This window comes from Nannobrachium achirus (genome assembly GCF_963921795.1).
Source record: "Nannobrachium achirus genome assembly, chromosome: 2".
NCBI classification, from domain to species: domain Eukaryota; kingdom Metazoa; phylum Chordata; class Actinopteri; order Myctophiformes; family Myctophidae; genus Nannobrachium; species Nannobrachium achirus.
The window spans coordinates 2,647,547-2,669,078 of record NC_137811.1 but is presented as its reverse complement, the minus strand read 5'-3'; positions in this window follow the sequence as shown (position 1 = coordinate 2,669,078).

Sequence of the window (21,532 nt, the reverse complement as noted above, 5' to 3'; positions counted from 1 at the left end):
TGGCGTGACTAATCAATAGGAAAATATTAATGTTATTATTTTTTTCTCCCTCAAAATTTGGTCCAGTTGGGAAAAATATAATATTATGTACAAGGAATACATGAATGAATATGTATACATTTTATCAACAACTATTTTAAAATGTACAATTTAAGCATTTAGGAGACTCTTCTCCTAAGAGTGTTTTCGCCAGAGTGACTTACAATAAGCAAGGTAGTACATCAGTACATCAACATCAATGCATGATACCAGGCAGGCAATGAGGGGTGACATTGTTAAAGAAAAATCCAGAACAAATGCAAAATGCAGATCTGTAGGGCAATTATTATATGGAACACATTACCAACTATGATCAGTAAAGCACCCAGTAAGGCTAGTTTTAAGAGACTCCTTAACTCTTATACTGCTTTGAACGTTCCTGTTCGCCCCAATTCTCGCGAACGAGCGGCGCCAATACGGCCGTTCGTTCGTTTGATGTTTTTTATGGATTATGATAAAAGCGGTCCTTGCGCAACTTTTGAATGCAAAATTGATCGTCGGTGTCGTTTTGAGGACAGCCGGAAACCGGTCATAAAAAAAAAAGTAAACAGACTGTCCTGGCTCCGCCTGCCCAGAGCGACTCTGCGCCTGCCTAGCTGCTAGCCTTGAGGGACTATATTGTTTTATGCATCGGACTGTTAGTAGAGAAAGAGTAGAGAAAGAGAGAGAGAAACGTTGGTAAAAGCGATCATTTTGTCGGAAATCAGTTGTTTTAAAGTATTAGTAGTATTGTAATTGTAGTAGGTAGTAATTAGTATTTAGCAGTACTAGAATATTGAGATGTATTAGGCCAAGTAGGCTAGTAGGCCCTGCTCAGCTTGTATCATTCCGCCGAAGCAAAGCGACCATCCCCCACCACCCCACGGCCGAGGTCGCACAGCAGATCCACGGAAGGAAAGTTTCGACAACAAACTTTGTTAGAATTAGGATTACAAACCTACCCGCGTTGGTGACCCAGGACCAGGCAGCGCCCACCACGAATGGTGGTGGTGGTCGTGATGATGATGATGATGATGAAGAAGAAGAGAAAAAGATTCCTGTAGTGTAGCCGTTGGCTTTGAAGAGAAACATTATTCCATTTCTTGGTGCCGTTGGTCGCGAAGAACCGGGTCAAAAAGTGCATCAAGAGCCTCCTGATATCCCGATATGGACTCGGAGACCCCCGCCATACCTGACACCCACGCCGTTCGTTCCTGAGAGTGAGACCCCCGCGCTGGATGGATCCCGGCACGGCACAGTGGACACACATCTCGGGCGCAGTAGAGACCACCACCCGCCGTGACCGCCGCCACCCATTCAACAGCCAGACGTACAGAGGCAGAGACTCACTGGACGATGGCCATGATTACTGTCCAAAGTGGTAAGACTTAGACTTAAATCCAGTGCATCTGCATGTATGTATAGTATACTGTATGTGAAAACATCGCTTCAGGCTTTCCACTGCATCCGTGAGGAAGCCTGGTTTGATTGACAAGCCTAAAGCCTGGTCTGGTCAGAGTGATCTCTATTGCGAATACACCAGTGGGATCCGGTCTAGAGCCCGCCTACTGCATCCGGTTATTTACACGCACACATAGACTACATGCAAGAAACGTTTCCGTATCCGGACCGGATCAGCAACTTGATCCAAGCATAGAGTTAGGATCCAAGTGCATATGCGTTTGTTTTTGCTACACAGGACACACGTGGATTTCCTATTACGCGCGTGCATGTACCGCATGTAGTGTACGGTGCACGGCAAAGGTTAGCATTTAGCCAGCTACTATGATTATTTGATGGGATTTTAGGATTTAGTGGCTTAGTTTGTGTGTGCGTGCGTACGATGCGTGTGAGAGAGAGAGAGAGAGAGGTTTCTTTTTACGTGTGGTGCACGTGATCGTACTGTGCACGTGTACGGTGCACACCCGCACACCTGTAGCCTTTCAATTCAATTCAATTCAAAGGAGCTTTATTGGCATGAGAAAATATAGTTTACATTGCCAAAGCAAGTGTTATAAATAAAAACAGTTGAAAATGGGGAAGATAGCCTATACAGTTGGAGGAAGTACAGCTTTGTGTAAACAGAGCTATGTTGCATTGTGACATTTTATATATACATACAGGATATAAAGGGCATTTCACTGTGACAGTAAATGCATGGTAACTATTTACTATATCTGCATTTTATGTATTACATTATGAACTTATTGTAAGTCACTCATATTTGCTAATGTCAAAATTGTAAATTGATTTGTTTACATATAAACTATTTGATATTTTCCTGGCTATGATTTTAGATGATGAGTCGGATGGAGAGGTGCCGGGGACTCCTTGTGTTCTTAGGTCTATACCGTTTGGAGGTAATAGAGGTAAGGAGAAAACAAAAACTGATGCATTTTGTATAATTCTATAGCATTTTAGAGTAGATACAGCTATCTGTTTGTTCAATGCTTTTATCATTTACATCATAATGTCATGGACCTGTCTGAGACATGCTGGGTGTGTAAATAATTGATTTCATTTTGTGCACATCATCTTTACTAGTTTATATTTTACTACTGTGATTTCAGAAGAGTCGAGTGCGGCACAGCCTACTTCTTCATTGCCACATGTGGTCGTCCAAGGACAAGGATAGGTAAAGAACAAAAACCTTTTTTCTGTAAATCAGACTTAGACATCAAAGGGGGCTTGAGCCCATGCCCTTTATCCATCTGTAAAAAGTGCCCTCTCCAGACCATGAATTCTGTTTTTACATAATTACTAGTATATACTGTATAGAATGTTAGAGAGGCAGGGGCTGAAATGTCTAAAACAGCCTTTTGATGAAAATAGTAGGCCCCCAACCTCCACGCATTCTGCTGTGACGCGTTGTGAGCTTGGAGGTGTACTATTTTTCATGTATTTTATTGCGACCGCTAGGTTTCAGTCGTTTCAGTCGTAGTCTTTTATTCAAAAGACTACGACTGAAACAAAATCAAAATTTGCTGTCAAAAACAACACTGCTTACTCGTAGTAATTATGTATTTGTATAATTTACAGATCGACCATGGGCTCGTGTAGGGTTAGGGGTGCAGAGGTCAGCAGACCCGGGGGAGCCCTTCCGGAGGAGCCTGGCTGGAGTGAAACAGAATGGAGCCCCAGAGACATTGAATTCACTGCAGTCCCTGGACCTGCTGCACTTTGTAGGTGCCCTTTGAATAAAAGTGTACCTATCAATTGAAATATCTTGGTTTGGTTTGTACAGTTCACGGAATTTGGAGACAAGATAATCTAGAACTGGGCGTATTTTGAACATCCTGTCACCACTCTTTGCATCTGGACCTGTGTTATCTAACAGTTCCAGGTAGTCCACTGGATCTTGGGACTTGAGAGCAGCTGCGGCACCAGCATGATAGCATTAGAAGCGGGTGTGAAATATGGGATAAAATCTTATATTCTACCACTTTTTCGAGTCACGTGTTCAAATACTGGATTCTGATTGGCTAAATTCCGGAGGTTATGAGAGGACAACTGCCGCAAAGTTGTGTGTCCGAGATCAATGCGCCTCAGTGTACATCCGGGGACTTCAGGAGGTCCTTTCCCCCAACCAACAAATGACGGTGGCAACGGTCCTATGTTTACTAACGTGCATGCTATAGTCGCCGATTTATTTGGATCCAATGCAATCCGCCAACTTTAAAGCCCCTTTTCTCTGAACCTATGCCTTTCTGGAAGCGAACAGCCTCTATTTACGGCCGGAACGGTACTTCTAACTGACGTTAGCTTAGCTGTAAGCTAGACGCATGGATTAGTATGGAGTTGGCGCCATCTGTTGGTGAGTAGAAGATGTTGTTTGTGGAACTATCTGCTGTCTCGCGGAAGTTTTATAGGCAATAATGATTGTAACTTAAGATCCTTGCAAGTTACAACTATGTGTTTTCTTTCATGTATACGGGAAAAAGTGGTAGAAAAGCTATTTACCACTCGGGGTCGGACATTATGCTCTCATAATGTCCTGAGTGATGGTGTTATCGGACTCGGCTGCGCCTCGTCAGATAACACCCTCACTGCGGACATTATGAGAGCATAATGTCCTCTCACTCGGGGTAAATTGCTTACTTCTCTGTGATTCAGGTACAGGTTACTGTTTCAATATGAAACCCTACTGTGGAGAATCTGTTTCCCTGCTTGAGACGGTTGAATTCCTCCTTGATGGGCTAGCAGGTTATGGATATCGATTATTTATGGATAATTGTATCACACACACACACACACACACACACACACACACACACACACACACACACACACACATGCACACACACGCACGCACGCACACACACCCGCACGCACGCACGCACACATATACACTCTGTAGACATGTAGTGGTTGAGGCCTGTGTAAGTGCAGGTAGGCCACAACCTTTTTTCCATTTGCAGTATTACAATTGAGTTCTAGTGTCTAAAATGTTGTTTTATATTTTATTTTCATTTTCATCAATCATTTGTACTGTACTTCAACCTAAAAAGAACCCTGAAAGCAGAAGCAGGATTCAGGCTGAATCTCATGTCACTGTGTCAATGTTCTGCACTGCTCCTTACTACTGCTCTTACTTCTCTTACACACTAAAAGTGTGTAAAAAGCACTTGTTTTTATTTTTTTGAATTTGTTTGTAAACAACCACTGAGCATAGGTGTGATGTTACTGTGTGATGTTACTGCCAACACTAAAGGATAAAGAGAGATTTCTGCCTGAAAATGTCTCCTTCACAAAAATGCATTTTTCTCAGCTTTATGTTCTCAAAGAGCTGTTTTTAGGCCATATTCAGCAGCTTCTAGCTAATGAATAGAACATGATAAAAACACGAAATCTTTTTCTGTTGCAAAGTAGACATTCTATTCTTCGTTGCCATATAATTGTTGTCTTTATAGTCAAAGCCAATTTTCTCCAGTAGGCCTTCAAAGATGAGCGACAATTCTCAAATTTAGCTGGCAGTGGATGGAGCTTTTTGTTAAATTCTGTGGCAGTAAAAGAGTTAAAAGACATTTGACTAATTACCCTCATTTTAGTTTAAATTAACTGACCTGTAGTGTAGTGTAATGGATTGTTAATGCTTAGTTGTTTTTTATTGGACTTTTATTGTCTTGAATGTTTTTTTTTTTGTTTTTTTTTTTGTTTTTTTTGTAAAGCCTAGGAACCTTTCTTTTCCCATGCTGCCACTCTACCTGGATTATTTGTTGTGTGTGCCCCCGTGGAATATCATCACTAAGGACAGGCTGGACATCTGGGCACTTTGATATAAAATTGGATATTTTGGCGCAACTTTATTTAACTGTGCCCCCGTTAGTCTTCTTAGATGACTATTTCTTCTATGCATTTGATGTATTGATGTTGATTGTTGATATATTGCCCTGCTTATTGTAAATCGCTCTGGATTAAGTGCAACTTTGGTCTTTTTTTCGGTAAAGTTGCTTGTAAATATTGGTAGTTGGGGGGGGGGGGGGGGGGGGGGGCACTTCAATTTGAGGTCGGGGGGGGGGGGGGGGGGGGGGGGCACTTCAATTTGAGGTCGCCCTGGGTCACCACACAGGGTCAGTGTACTGCCAATTTCATCAACAAATATATTTTTTTTACGGAGGGACGAACACTGGTGCATGTGTGTGTGTGCGTGTGTGTGTGCGTGTGCGTGTGCGTGTGTGCATGCGTATGTGTGTTTGTGTGTGTGTGTGTTCTTGTTGTTGTACATGTGCTTGCAGTTACTGGGGTTGGTGGTTCTGACCAGACAATGTTAGGCTGTACTGGGATCAGTTGGATGAACTGGACATTGTCTATATTCAGGTGTTGTAGCCTACTGTACTGGGTTGAACTAGAATCATTGCAGGTGTGGTCTTGTACTGGATTCCTTAAAAATTTAGACAGGATGAGGTTAACTAAATGTGATAAAAACGAACAAGGACAATTGAAACTGGACTAAGACTGACATTAAATTAAAAAAAAAAGGCTCATAAAATTAACACTACTTCACCCTTGCTCATTCACAACACATGGTAATCGGCCATCCACTTTGTCAACCGCAACAAGGAATCGCTTTGTCCACATCTGTCCACGGGACATATGTATCCAGGCAGCGTAATAATGCATCCTCCATCTCCCTGTATTTATGAATTCTTCAAGTTCAACCCAGGCAGTGACCAAGCAGGCCCTATTTAGCTGCGGTCGGAAACGGGCGATCAAAAAATAAAACGAGCGGCGGCCAGCGGACTTGCAAAATCTTGCAATAAACCAAACAGCAAATACTTTAGCAAGATATGAATGTCTATAAAGAGGAGAACGTCAATGTCTCTCTCTCTCTCTCTCTCTCTCTCTCTCTCTCTCTCTCTCGCTCTCGTCTTGCCCTCCTGGCTCCCTCTCTCTCCCTCTGCGCTCCGCGCGTAAAGCGTCTCCATTTGGACATGATTAGAGAGAGAGAGAGAGAGATAGAGAGAGCGAGAGAGTGAGAGAGAGAGAGAGCGAGCAAGGGTGAGACCCACAAAGACCCACACAGATTATATTAGGCATAGCCTATATAGAAGGATATACAATAGTGACTCCAGTGGCACTTTCCTTTTATCTGACTGAGCAACTCCTCACATACACTATGCGCGATAGAGGGAGCTGTGATCAGAAATTAAATCAATGGGGGGACGTTTGGGCTAATGGTCAGAAATCTAATGAGAGCGAGCGGTCTGGAGGGGGATTTAACCTATTATAGGCTATATGTATACCACAATGTTTCATTGGCTGTATTTGAGGCGGATGCATTCACACAAACAGTGAAGCGTTTGCTGTAGCTAATCGAAACTACCGTTTTTAGGGGATTCTTTCTTGATTCGCAAAAGATGTGCATTTTCCGACAATATGTTACAGGATTTGTTTTAATCGCAATAAAACGTGCCTGTGTGAATGTCACCTTAAAAAAAGAAAAGAAAAGAAAACAAAAATCAAGCCTACAGGATTACGTTTTGTTCTGGTTTAAAGTTTGTTTATATTTTAGAATTTGTTGGGATTGGGGGGAAGATACAGTATGTGCAGTTGAATGTCCATTATGCACTTTTTATTTACTTTGAAAGTAAGCTATTCATCTTTTTGTTTGGTTGATAGCCTACAGATACTTGACTGTCACATTTCAATATGATGTTAAATGCCACTATTTTGGATGACCGTATAATGAAATGTCTGGTTGATAAATGTGTCCAAATCGCACATAGGAAGCAAAGAAAGACACCAGTTCATCATGGCTAGGTCAATTATGAAGAGATTAAAACAAATAAAACGTCACCTCATTCCTTGGAAAGCCCCACTTCCATGACCAATGACTGTATTGTGTCCCTATTACATCTAAATATTTAAATGTTGGCTGATCTACCTGTGCGCCAGTGTGCTCCCAAAATGGAAATTTTACGACATTGATTTGCTTTATATAAAACCATATTTGACATATATAACTATCATCTACAATTACTTATTGTAGAGAACGTTGTAGGCTATAGCCTATTTGCAATCGAGTATTTTTTTGCTGTGCAATGAATGAATCAAATACTGATAGAGCCTAATTAGAAAAGCTTGTAGAAGATTTCCTCTTGCAATGAATAGTCACAGCGGAGCGTGGCAGTGCGCTGGCAATGCCAATACAAAATTAATATGGCATTCATATTATTCACTTCATTCATACAGCCTACCAAAAGCTGTATGGTTTAAAGTAATTAATATAGGATATGCAGCACTCGTGTGTAAAGCCCTGTGTTGGTTCTTTTATGTGTTGTCTGTTCGCTTCACAATCACTTTTGTAGAATGCAATACAAACTAAAATGTATCTTTTGTGTCATTTGCTGACAGTCGCTCTAAGGACACTCTTAAATTTACATGCATTAAACTCTCTTTTCTGATCGCTGATCTTCTCTCAACTTTGGCCATTTTCCTCCTGTTCTTTTTCCCAGTGGAGCACTGCGCCGTCAGCGCTGACTGCGCCCAATGAATGTGCTTCTTGTGGGGAGATTTACAGACGCGGAATATACCAAGTCAAGTCACCATCAGGGGGAACTTGATAAATATAGGGGAGTAAACACGTATGAAAAATATCAAAATATATATATATTTTTTAATTCAACAAATTAAAGTTGCATGGCCCCCCTCCAGCCAAAAAAAAAAAGAAAAAAAAAGTCATGGTCCCCCCTATTGCAAATCAAATAAATATTTGATAACCCCCAATAATATCATCACATGACACCATAGAACTGCAGGACCACTCATGGTCTACCCCAATAATAAAATGATGATCACTCTGTCAAAAGTCAAAACCTTTTTGAGTATTAAAACAAAGAGCCATGAAAGGCATTCAAACCTTAAAAGGAAAAGGAGTCCAACAAACAAGTACAACTAAAATCAAATAAATTTCAATGTTGATTCTGCTACAGGAGCACATATAATCAGCTGCCATTGTATTTTTAATCCATGCATTACTCATTACATTATTATTACACCTTATTTCTACTTGTTTTTATCATTACTCACCCCATACTTTTACATTACCAATATTACAGCACTACTCTCACTAAAACATCTGTAGAGTTTACATAGTTTTAAATATATTCACGAGATTCTGCCTATCAATTGATGACACCTTGATGGACAAATTCTCTATTCACTATACATTGCTCCAATGAGGTCTTAAGTCTTTTTCACTATTCAGAATGCAGATTTTCCATAGGCGGAGGTCTTTTTTAATCCTCTTTTCCCTGGTAAGTGATCACAGCAGGACAATTTGGTAAGAGGAATGTGATTTTTTACATTGCATTTGTCAATCTTTAGGGGTTAGCTTACATTTGGTGGGTCAAGAGTAGCCACAATCATTGTAGTTTTGTGTCCACAACTGTTCCAATTTGGGCATACATTTTAGGCGTAGTTTTCCCCTGGACCCCCCTGGGGTTCAAGCAGGGACATGGTGGGCCCCTGATTCAGCCCGGGAAAAAGAGTTGGAGAGGCCCTCATTGCGCGCTATAGCGCTGCTGCTACTCCATGATTTGTGACAAAGTGACAAGCCAGTGGGCCAATTACATGAGTTATATTTTGTCGTTGTCGGGTGGAAACCTTGTATGTCCAAAACCGTTTGTTTTGTATTTATCATTTTAAATATGATTTAAACTAGTAAAAACAGCCGATCTACAAGCACAGCCTTGTATGATGAAGCAGGGCTTTGCTTTGCGAAAAAATGTACAAATTTGAAACTTGGAGATACAAGGTTTCTGCCCGACAGTGACGATTTACTTTGTTGGCCGCCCAGCCCCCAAAATGGAACAACGGCTGACATTTTATTTATTTATTTTTCCTAATGGCCGGCCTGGACCGGCCGTTCGGGAGTTGTCCTGCTTTTCCCAATGGTCAGCACGTCCCTGGGTTCAAGTAGTTAAGGCTGGGGTTAGGGTTAGGGATATGCATATGGTCTCTCGTTTAACCCATTTGGCACAACTGAAGCCTGAGTATCCATCTATGTTCAAAAAAGTTTTCATTGCCCGCTGGTCCACCAGACTCCACACTCCAAGCATGTAATAATCAGGTGAGAAATAGAATGCATACAAAAGTGTGTATATAATGTGGTTTGTGAAGCTGTTCCCTGAATCTGGTGAAGGTGCTGTTTCAAACGTATATGTAATGGATGTTTGGTTTCTCCTATGTAATGTTTATGACAAAATGTGCAAGTAATGATGTAGACTATGTTTGGGGTGTTAAGTGAATCTTCGATAGGGGCTGAGGTAGGGTTAAGGGTTTAAGGGTTTCTAATACATTTCGTATGTGGTGCCTTGGGAGTTTGAGCGGACAGGGAGTGCAGAAATTATCCTATATGTCCCTAATGAAGGGTATGTTTGTTGTGTGTATGTTCTGTTTGAATGTGTGATGTAGGGGCTGTAAAGTATTTGAAACGGAAAGGGAATAAGAGGAGTACTGATGGGGGAGTGGGTTACATTAGAAGATGGAAGAACAACCTGTTGAGCTGGCTTATAGGAGATGGAGGAGCCACCATTTGGGAACTGGAAGATGAAGATGATCTGCCCATGTCAGTACCAACACCAGGGCCGGTGAGAGGCCTCTGGTGACCTCTAGTGGCCGCAGATTAGTTTACCGTTGTGAATCCATTGGAATTATAGTCCTGTAAAGATGCAATATCTATCTGGCTGTCTATGGATGTGTCTGTATGTAATGGGCGAGTGGGAGAGAGAGCCGCCAGTGTGTTATTCTTTATTGTTCGGAGGAACCTTTTGCTGTAACCTCTCTTTCGAAAGGCTGTAAATAGAATGCATGTGGCCTCATTAAAATGTTGTGTACATGATGATATTCACCAAGAGCTATATGGTGCGCAATAAATGTGTGATGAGTACTCCAAGGTAAGCCACTGAAGCCAGGCTGCTAACACATGACAAACCAACCGAAAATGATTTACCTCTGGATTTAGAAAATAGGCTATTTCTCTCTGGCCTTTGTTTCGATGTTAAGGGAGGAAAGACAGACACAGGTATCATATGTCATATCTGAATCTTAAAACCACGATAGCAACATGGTTGCTAGATCTGTGATCAATAATAAACATATTCATATATACTATACTTACATGATCATAGACATAGTATGGTTAGACATCATATCTTATCATGATAATGTTATAATCATATAATATAGTTATATTACACTGGCTACTTTTTTCCATTTCTCCATTTCCTGACGTAACAGTATATAGAAGGTTTCTACCCGACACTGACAATAAGAGGAATTTGCTCTTGTTTGTGCTAGACAACAAATTTGCTCTTGTTATGAGGGATCAACCCCCACCAGGCAGAACACTCAGGTCAACACAGGTCCAGAAGTGAACCAGGGACATGTTTTCTCTCAGTCAGTTAACATTGCAGTGTTTACATTGTCATGTCTGTGAGCTCTGTGGACAATGATTAACTTAATTGATTAACAACCCGTTTTTACAAGAAAAAAACACTATTTTGTACTGTACAGGTCCACAATCTGTAATACAAGGGTCTTCAACATTTTCAGGCCAAGGACCCCTTAGTTGAGAGAGAGATGAAGCAGGGACCCCCACAACCTTTTCATAGATTCCATATAGTTTAATCATTTGACAGCACAATCATCAGTGTATGTTGGATTCATGTCAGTTTGTGTTTTCAGATATTTAACACTTGAACTGTCAATACTTAAAGGTGATACACCATGCATTTAAAAAGTATTTATGTCATATTGTTTATGTCCCAAAAACGTTTTTCAAAAGGTTTGAGGCTAAATTACCACTCCTGAATAGGGAGCCTCTCTCATATTTGAATGGCTCTCAGAGCATTTCAGCTGCAGTACCACCTTTTAAAAAGATTTTTTAAATTATTATTATCCCACAACCTTAATTAGAATCGCCCCAAAAAATAGTGTGTATGTTTGTCCGTTTGTCCATCTGTAACTCCACGTTCAGCAGTTGTTCAATTGTCTAAAAAACATAATACAAAAATCAATAACGCATGTACCTTGCCCAACATCAACTTTATCACCTTCAGATGTGTCTCTACTTCTCATAATCCCCAAATGTTTAAAATATTTTCCCAAATTTTGGCCTGTAGGCGGCTGTCCTGTGATGCGATTTACATCACAAATGGGCGTCACCAAGCAGCACACTCCCAGTCCGGGGGCACTTCCAGAGAGAGCAACATCACAGTCTGTCTGCTTCACACCAAGGGGGACTAACAGGCACACACACAAAGGGGCCAGGCCCCCGCAGGGGGCTGTAGGCTAGGCACACACACAAAGGGGCCAGGCCCCCGCAGGGGGCTGTAGGCTAGTTATTATTATTATTTTATGATGACGTCACAGTCGGCAGATGACGTCACAATCGGCAGCAAATCTGGATAGCCTGTTTTGAGAACCCGTGGGATACTTTTAACCTTCGCCTTCTCAAAACCAGAGAAAGACACAACGGTCAGAAATGGGACTTTGTGAGGATAGAAGGTGCTAGTGGGACCCCAAAAAAAGGTTTTAAAGGAGAATTCCTCCCCAGAAGGGTTTCTTACCTTTTATTTATATCATTTTGTATTAAAAAAAAGGGTCCAGGTGTTGTTTACATCCATTACTGCATTGCTGTGATTTTCGTCCGGACCGCATAGACGATTAGCACTTCAAAACGGCATATCTGCGGTCATAAACAAATACGTTTATATAAACTTGATTAAACAGCAAAATTCCACTTCAGACAGTGTCGCCTAGTCCTACTGTGTGTTACTGGGCCACCATTGATGATGTCATCACGCCACCCTCCTAGAACCAGGCGTACGTGAGCGTGGCTGTGAAAGTTCTCCTTTCCAACACTAGGGGCGTAGTTCTTCAGTTTCGAGCCAACTATAAACAGCGTGTGTGGAGCGTCTATTCATTCTCACAACTTTTTCAGCCTAGCAGCAGTGTTATTTTTTCTTCTCTCCATTCTCACAACGTACTTAGAGTTCCAGCAGTGTTTCTTGCTGTTCTTTTTGATAATGAGGGAGTGTGTATACCCAGGCTGTTCGAACAAACGCTCCACTGCCACTCTGAAGCATAAAAGCTTTCATTCCATTCCGGAATTGGATGGCGAATTAAGAAAACTTTGGCTCACAGCTTTGAAAATCGACGGCGAACCTTCTGTAGAACAGACTAAGAATTGGAGAGTTTGTAGCGATCATTTTGAAGCCGATGATTTCTACCCCAAAGAACCGGAGCAGGACATTACCCCACCAAAGAAACGCCCTGGTCTCAGAAAAAGTAAACAGAAAAGAAATCCAAAGAAAGAACGCACCAGAATCAGACCGCACGCTGTGCCTCGGACTGCAACAGAGGTAAATGTATTCAGGTGTTGAATATAGCCTATTCCGTGGTCTGAAAGCTTTATAGTTTATGCATTTATTATGATAATAATTACGGTTTGTAATTGTTTTTCAGAACAAACCTTGTAGTGAATGTACCGTTATAGCCTAACGTACTTCTATGGTTCTCCTATAGCCTATATGCCTATCTTTAGTGACAATTATTTTGGGTTGAATAGTATTATGAAACAATGGACCGGATGATATTGTTGTTAAAAGTATATTGTCCACCATTACAACCTTTTCGATTTGACACCAAAAAGACAGTCTCTCCATGAAACAAAAGACTCATATAACGGTCCTCAACATACCCTATGAGAGGCATTTAGACCTTTTGTCTTGAGCCTCCCTTCCCCCCATTATCACCTTTTCTTTTGTTGAAACAAAGATTCAAGTTTCAAAACACTACTGCTACACTGGAATTGTGACTTATTTTTATTTTTATCATAATGAAGCTTTTACTGTATATAATAGTCTACTATTATTGACAACCAAAGTGTATCTTTGTGTAGAATTTATATAAGTGGTTGATTATTTATGTATTTGAATAAATATACCTTTTGGAATTTATAAGAGGCTACGTTGACCCCATTTTTGGCCATTATTCCCAGGCAATGAATAAACTTGCATACAGTAAACCAGAAGCACTATAATAATGAATCTTTTTCTTTTCTAAAGGAATTACCTTCAACATCCAGACGGTCGTCCCAAACATCTACTCCAACATTTACAGAGAGAACTCAGGTGAGGAGAAAAATAGTCCACCTATTATTATTGTTTCCCTTGTATTCTTAGTTATAATACATTATTTTTATGTATTTTCTGAATCTTTATATGAATCCTTTATACATCCAAGACTATAACAAACAGCCTAACAGGGTGTCACTGTTGATTTGTTTATACTTCATTACACACAGTGGTAATACTTGTGCCCTTTTCTTTTTTTGTTCTGCTTTCGATCAATGAAATAGGTGGAGGAAGGGGATGAAAGCGATGAGCCTGATTATGAAGGTGCCAAATCTTCCACACCTTCAAAGTCAAAAACTCCCCCAGTAGGCGAATCATCAGAGCCTGCCAGTCCAATCCTCAACACACCACCAGAATTGCAGTCTGATCCAGAGATGGAAGAGGTGAGAAAATTAATGATTTTTGTAAAGACCCAGTGTGCATCAGTCACTGTAATAAATGATAATCTAATTTAATTGTATTTATTATCCCTTGAAATGCATTCATTGTCAATAACTGTTTCCTTTCAACACAAGTGATATGTGTGTTCCACAGAAAATGTGAATACATTGCAATTGTGGCAAAATATGCCCAATTGAATAAAAAAATTGGCTTCCAAATCAACAGCAATTAGATCTGCTAAGATCATGTCCAATTTAGATTCATGTACAATTATTCCCCTTCTATAAAACCGTTTTCTCAGTCATAAGGCTACTGATCCAAATTTCCATAGTCCGTCTCTGAGTGTGTTTCCTCACTATTTTGTGTGGGAAACGTATGAATACATTGAGTACTTCTTCCAAGCGTGAAGCGTTGTGAGCATCTAGAACAGCTCATCCTATAGTCTTTTTCCGAGGCAAACATCTGAAAAGCACTACTAAAGAGTACAGCATGTTTATGTGAATTTTCTTTAATTCCAAAGCCGCTGCAAGTGACTTGTCGTTACAAGAGGCAGCCCTCCTTCTATCTCCAGCTCAGCACTCCACCTCAGCTTCAGCAACCAGCAAGGACTAGAACATCAGGGGAATATATGGCACGATCTCTGCCATATATTCTGGAGGTAAACTATTAATTCATTTACTTCACACTCTAATACTAGTCGCAATCATTTACATTTATACTCTGCTCCGAAAGATTACACAAGAACACACTATCTTAGTTGTAATGAAACTCTGTTCCAATTAGAAAAGAAATGAACAAAACGTTGAGACTTATCATACAGCCAACTAATGTGTGTGTATCTATTGTATAACGTTATATACAGTATAAAAATAGTATCCTACTATAAACTTTTTTTTTGTTTGATTGTTTTTTTGGTCCGTAGGCTGAAGCAGTGCCACTTTTTGAGGAGGAAATGAGAGAACTGGATCAGTCGTACGGTGAAATGGAGTTAGTTGAGCCTAGTTCAGAGGAGGAAGCTGACACCTCATACTTTCCATCCGAGGGAACCCCCACTTCTGAATCTATGGAGGAGGAAGACTCAGCCTCTGCATGGGATCCAAAAAGGAGGTGGATCGTGGATGAGTCCCACCTGATGGAACTCTTTGAATTCTGTCCCAAATGCGGAAAGAAAACACTGCTGAAAGAACCTTTTGTGGCGGGAGGCAGTCGTCTAGTAGTGAAATGGGAATGCGAGGGTGGGTGCAGTACTTCTTGGGTTTCCAGCCCTAAAACCGATAGACGGGCTGCAGACAACAACATTCTTTGCAGTGCAGCAATTTATTACACAGGAGCTACCTACACAGACATTTTTGAGTGGGCACAGCTGCTAAACCTTCAGATTCCCCAGAAAACATTGTACTACAGCATCCAGAAGAAATACCTCATCCCAGTCATCCATGCGGCCTATAAAGATCACATGAACCCTATCATCGAACAGTTGAAGGAGAGATCTCTTGCAGGGGAAAGAATAGATCTTTGTGGTGATGGCAGATCGGATAGTCCAGGTAAGCTTTCTTTTTAAAATTAGGAACATTTCCTTTATAGAATCCCTTAGTGTCAATGTCTTTGTATGTTTGTATCTATCTATACTCTTTCTCTCCCACACTATAAATGTATTTACAGTGTATATATACAGAGATCTAGATTTCAAAATCCTAATTGTTTTTCACTGTTTTGTAGGTCACAGTGCCAAGTACACAACATACTCTTTCCAGGATGATGTCAACAAAAAAATTGTTCACTTTGAGTTGGTGCAGGTAAATATCTCTAATACTATATTGTATGTACTTTTGAAATTTCTATCAATTTTATAATTAAATAATTCTGTTTTTTTTTTATTGTTATTTACAGGTTTCTGAGTCTCCCAGCTCTGCAGCGATGGAGCTTATCGGGTATGAAAGAGGCCTTGAGAAACTAAATTACCTTGGGGTTCAAGTTGGACTCATTGCCACTGATCGTTCCCCTTCCATCAGGAAACTGATGAAGACTGAGAAGTACCAAAGCGTGCTCCATCAATTCGATGCATGGCATGTAGGCAAGGGTGTGTATGCTTATAAATTATATTACTACAATTCAAGTCATAAAATATGTCTAGATTGATATCATAACAACTTTTCCTCTTTTTCATCCACTTTCAATTTCAAAGGTTTGAAGAAGCGGTTGTTGGCCGAAGGAATAAAGGCCTGTAATAGACCACTTCAGCCATGGATCAAAGCGATCAACAATCATCTCTACTGGTCATGCCAGATGAGTGGTGGTGATCCTGAGGTAAACCTCTCCCCTATTATTTTTACAATTTAATTACCATAGGGCTGTTTTACAATTGAAGACATTTTCAAACATGATCTGTAATAATTGGAACTTTTTTCTGTTTGCAGAAATGCGTGAATCAGTGGAAGTCCTTGGTTCATCATATTCGTGGCGTGCATCGCTGGGAGGAGGACAATGTTGAGCATAAATGCAACCACCGGGATTACACTGCTGAGGAGCAAAAGATGAAGAAGTGGCTCCCTGAAGATTCTTCTGCCTTTCGTGTAGTTCAGGGCATTGTGTTGGATGCTGCTATTATTCGTGACCTCCAACAAATGGCACACTTCAAACACACAGGTATGTGTAAAATCACATAATACAGGCTTTATCATTTCTTTTACTATCCGAAATAACCCATTACTGAACTTGTACTTTTGCCCAATACAACTACATTTTTAGCTTTGTATTTCTATTTGAATGTGCTCTAATAATCCACTCTGTCTGTTTATTGCCTCATATAACAACAAGCACCTAATTGACTGTAGTGTTGATTTATTCTGGTGATAAACTCTAATACTCCAACTGATGCTTATACGTCTAACTTTGCAGGAAGTCTCGAAGTGTACCATAACAGCTATTTGAAATATTGCCCCAAAAGAAATCATTTCTTCTATGACTCCATGCTGGCCCGTAGCATGCTAGCTGTCATGGATCACAACCTGAATGTCGGCAGGGAGCAAGCCAGGACCAAAACAGGTAACAATTTGATAAGCAATTATTAATAGTAAAGCTAGCAAAACTATTGTGTAATGACGCATCAATAACACTAGTATGAGTGTCATATTTATGTGGCATTTATGATGACATTTCTAATGTATTGTTTCTCTCAAAACCCATAGGAAAGCTGAAGGTGAAAATCCAAGTGACCAAGGCCAGCAAAAACTGGGTTGCTAAACCACAGTTTGAACCGACACAACAGCTACCCTTCCGTCGTGAACTTTTGGACGCTACGATGGACTTGAGCAGAAAGGAGCCGTTGGTGACCAAAAAAGAAAGGGAAAAGAAGAAATTACCCAGGGTGAATGTAGCCAAGGAGCCTAGGCCCGAATTGGCTGAGCTAATGGCAAAGAGGTCTTCGATTTTTAGTCATCGCAAATAGTAAAAACTATAACAATGCATAGATTTTGCACTGCTTTCACAGACACAACTAGTATAAGTTAGTTCAATTCCGTTGTTAGTTCATCATGTTACCATAGTGTTTTTCACTGGTACCTACACCCTTATACCACCATACCGATGTACAATAATAATTATATTCACACTGTGCATTATACATGTTGACTATCAGAACCAAATGCCTTATCTCAGTCACTGTATTTGTATTTGTATCAATAAAATGATACCAAAAAACTTTCAAATTGTGTAATGCTGCAATTGCTTCCTTTCTACAATAACGTTTAGATCATTATTGTAAATCTGTATTTCATTTTTTCTTAGATTATAATGTAATAACACTTTTTATTTTCCACATGTTATGCTACTTTTAGATTTTTAAAATTGATAAAGAATATGGCTGGCGTATTGGCTAAAGTAACTGGTTCTTACAAAATTATCACTGCAATAGAATTTCTCTTCCTGGTGTATGTACTACTTGGGGGGTATTGGCCTTTCTATGGTCTCACACTTTCACACTTCTATAGAAAGGTTGTGTTTTGCTTGAAAAGGATTACAATAATGGGGGGGGGGGGGGGGACATTCTATCTGACTGCTATCTGTTATTCAGAAATAGTCTTCCTTACAGAAGCAGATGTTACCATATTCTTAGAAATAGAAGTAAAGGTTGTTGATAATCATTACCTAGAGTGTACAAATGAATATTATTGGAGTAGCACAAATAATGGCTTGATTGTAGCCTATATCACTTCTGGATGATTACAATAAACAGGTAGATACAAACATTTATATGATAAATAGGGGGGGGGGGCTAAACAATTCATATAGATAAACTATGCAGGCTACATTATTATTCCTCTTTGAGAGCTATCTAATCATTATACATTTATTATTGCCTTTATAATGGGTGAAGGCTCATTGCACATTGCAGGAATGCTCTCAAAGCTTTGTAGAACTAGACACCTGCATACTTAGACTGAATAGACATAAAACAATGAATAACAATGTCTAATGATTATGCCATCACATAAATAAAATGGGTTTGGAACACAAAATCAAATGGTGAAAAAATGTTGCACTTTATTGTTATTCTTTCTGTACAGGTACATAAGAGTAAAACTTGTTTTTGTTCAACTTCCTTTCAGACAATACAGTGGTAGGCTATGTATAAAAACAGCAAAAATAACAAAACACATCTAAAGATAAAATATACGTAACAGTGGATTAGGAAAAGGGTTTGGTAGGCTATTGTAGGCTATTGTTTAGACACATGATGACATCAGGTTTCCAAGATTAGGCAGGCTACTGAACTGGAGTAACGGGCCAGGTATATTTTTCCCTCAGATCGCCTGCTTCCTCCATAAATCCCCGGTACAAACCCGAAATCGATGGATATTGCCGTCTCACGGCCGATATGACGCAGCTCGGCAAAACGACTCTATTGCAGAATCCGAGCCTTTCTCCTTTCAGCTGCCATTCAAGTACGTGTCTGTAGGCTGCCAGCCGGCACTGACTGTTGAAAAAGACGCACAGTTAGCCAACATACTGTGTTATAACATGTACTAAACGTTATGATAACAGCGTCTTTGCTGTTTGTCAAATAAAAGTATAGGCATTTAGCTTTCAAATACTCTCTATAATAAGATAGTCAACGCGAGACATGGTTGTAACTATGTTTACAGAAAAGTAGGCTAATGGTTAGAATCAGAAGGCGAATAAAGGATAATGCAACACTTACTCAGTTGATAAGTGGCCATTTTCTCCCTCCGGATCAGGTCTTTGTTTCCAGTTTATTCTCTTTGAGAGAAAAAAAGTTTCAAGAACCCCTCTGTTTATCATGGGTGCAAAATCTTCCGATGTGGTGATACAAGGTCGGTCATCTTCATCCTCGTACTCTGGCTGCCACAAATAAAACTCTGCACAGCACATGCATTCCTCATCAGCGTTCATTTTGGTGCAGTTTGAGCATTTACACCATAAATGAGGCTCTTCTAACTGTCTCTGCCGTGGTTGGGGAACGCCATAAGCGACTTCAGCCTGTGACTGTAATAACAAAGCTTGCTGTTCCATCTCGAGCAACTCCGCAGGCGACCACTCAGGTTCAAACATGTAAGGAGCGCTACCGTAATCCATTTCCTCAGACATGGCGACAGAATCTTCATAATTATCCTCCATTACTGCTAAAATGAATAAAAGAAGAATAGAGGTGGAAGGGAAGATGTAGAAGCGTTGCAAATCCTTAGAGAATGAATAGACGCTCCACACACGCTGTTTATAGTTGGCTCGAAACTGAAGAACTACGCCCCTAGTGTTGGAAAGGAGAACTTTCACAGCCACGCTCACGTACGCCTGGTTCTAGGAGGGTGGCGTGATGACATCATCAATGGTGGCCCAGTAACACACAGTAGGACTAGGCGACACTGTCTGAAGTGGAATTTTGCTGTTTAATCAAGTTTATATAAACGTATTTGTTTATGACCGCAGATATGCCGTTTTGAAGTGCTAATCGTCTATGCGGTCCGGCCGAAAATCACAGCAATGCAGTAATGGATGTAAACAACACCTGGACCCTTTTTTTTATACAAAATGATATAAATAAAAGGTAAGAAACCCTTCTGGGGAGGAATTCTCCTTTAAAATAGGAAAAGTGAAATTTCATGGTGTATCACCTTTAATAAACTTGATCTTTCTCTTTGTATTTAGTGTGCTCTTTTTTCCTTTCTACACCAAACCTCTTTGCCGAAAATAGCCGATCTGCTATTTTTGGCTAAAGTTCTCAGAATATGGACACTAGCCATTTGGGTGTCCTTTACTCACAACTGCCTTTGGGGTTCCCCCTGCACACCCACGGTTCAGGTTGGATGTCTTTGCGTGATTCTAACTCGTTTAAACATTAAACATATTAGATGCAGATTGTAAATTGCTTCTGCTCGCTGTAACAGCATGCACGTTGGATGTTTGGTTTCTCCTATTTAATGTGTATGACAAAATGTGCAAGTAATGATGTAGAATATAAGTGGAATACATCTGTGCATATAAACGCACCCAGTGAATCTTGAATAGGGGCTGAGCTATGACTATAAGGGTTTCTAATGAATTTCCTGGATCTGGATATGTAGTGGCTTGGGAGTTTGAGCGGGCAGGGAGGAAAAAGGTGGATGTGTGTTTTTCTAAGTGCAGACATCATCCTATATGTCCCTAATGATGGGTATGTTTGTTGTGTCTTTGTGAAGTTCTGTTTGAAAGTGTGATGTAGGGGCTGTAAAGTATGTGAAAAGGTGGTAATGAAGGGAACAAGAGTAGTACTGATCGGGGAGTGGGTTGCATTAGAAGATGGAAAAATTGAGCTGGCTTATAGGAAATGGAGGAGCCACCTGTTGGGAACTGGAAGATGAAGATGATCTGTCCAGGTCAGTACCAACACCAGGGCCGTTGAGTGGCCTCTGGTGACCTCTAGTGGCCGCAGATGAGTTTACCGTTGTGAATCCAATGGGGCTAGGGCTATTGGAATTAGAGTCCTGTAAAGAAGCAATATCTATCTGGCTGTCTATGGATGTGTCTGTATGTAATGGGCGAGTGGGAGAGAGAGCCGCCAGTGTGTTATTCTTTATTGTTCGGAGGAACCTTTTGCTGTAACCTCTCTTTCGAAAGGCTGTAAATAGAATGCATGTGGCCTCATTAAAATGTTGTGTACATGATGATATTCACCAAGAGCTATATGGTGCGCAATAAATGTGTGATGCGTACTCCAAGGTAAGCCACTGAAGCCAGGCTGCTAACACATGACAAACCAACCGAAAATGATTTACCTCTGGATATAGAAAATAGGCTATTTCTCTCTGGCCTTTTTTTCGATGTTAAGGGAGGAAAGACAGACACAGATATCATATTTCATATCTGAATCTTAAAACCACGATAGCAACATGGTTTCTAGATCTGTGATCAATAATAAACATATTCATATATACTATACTTACATGATCATAGACATCGTAAGGTTAGACATCATATCTTATCATGATAATGTTATA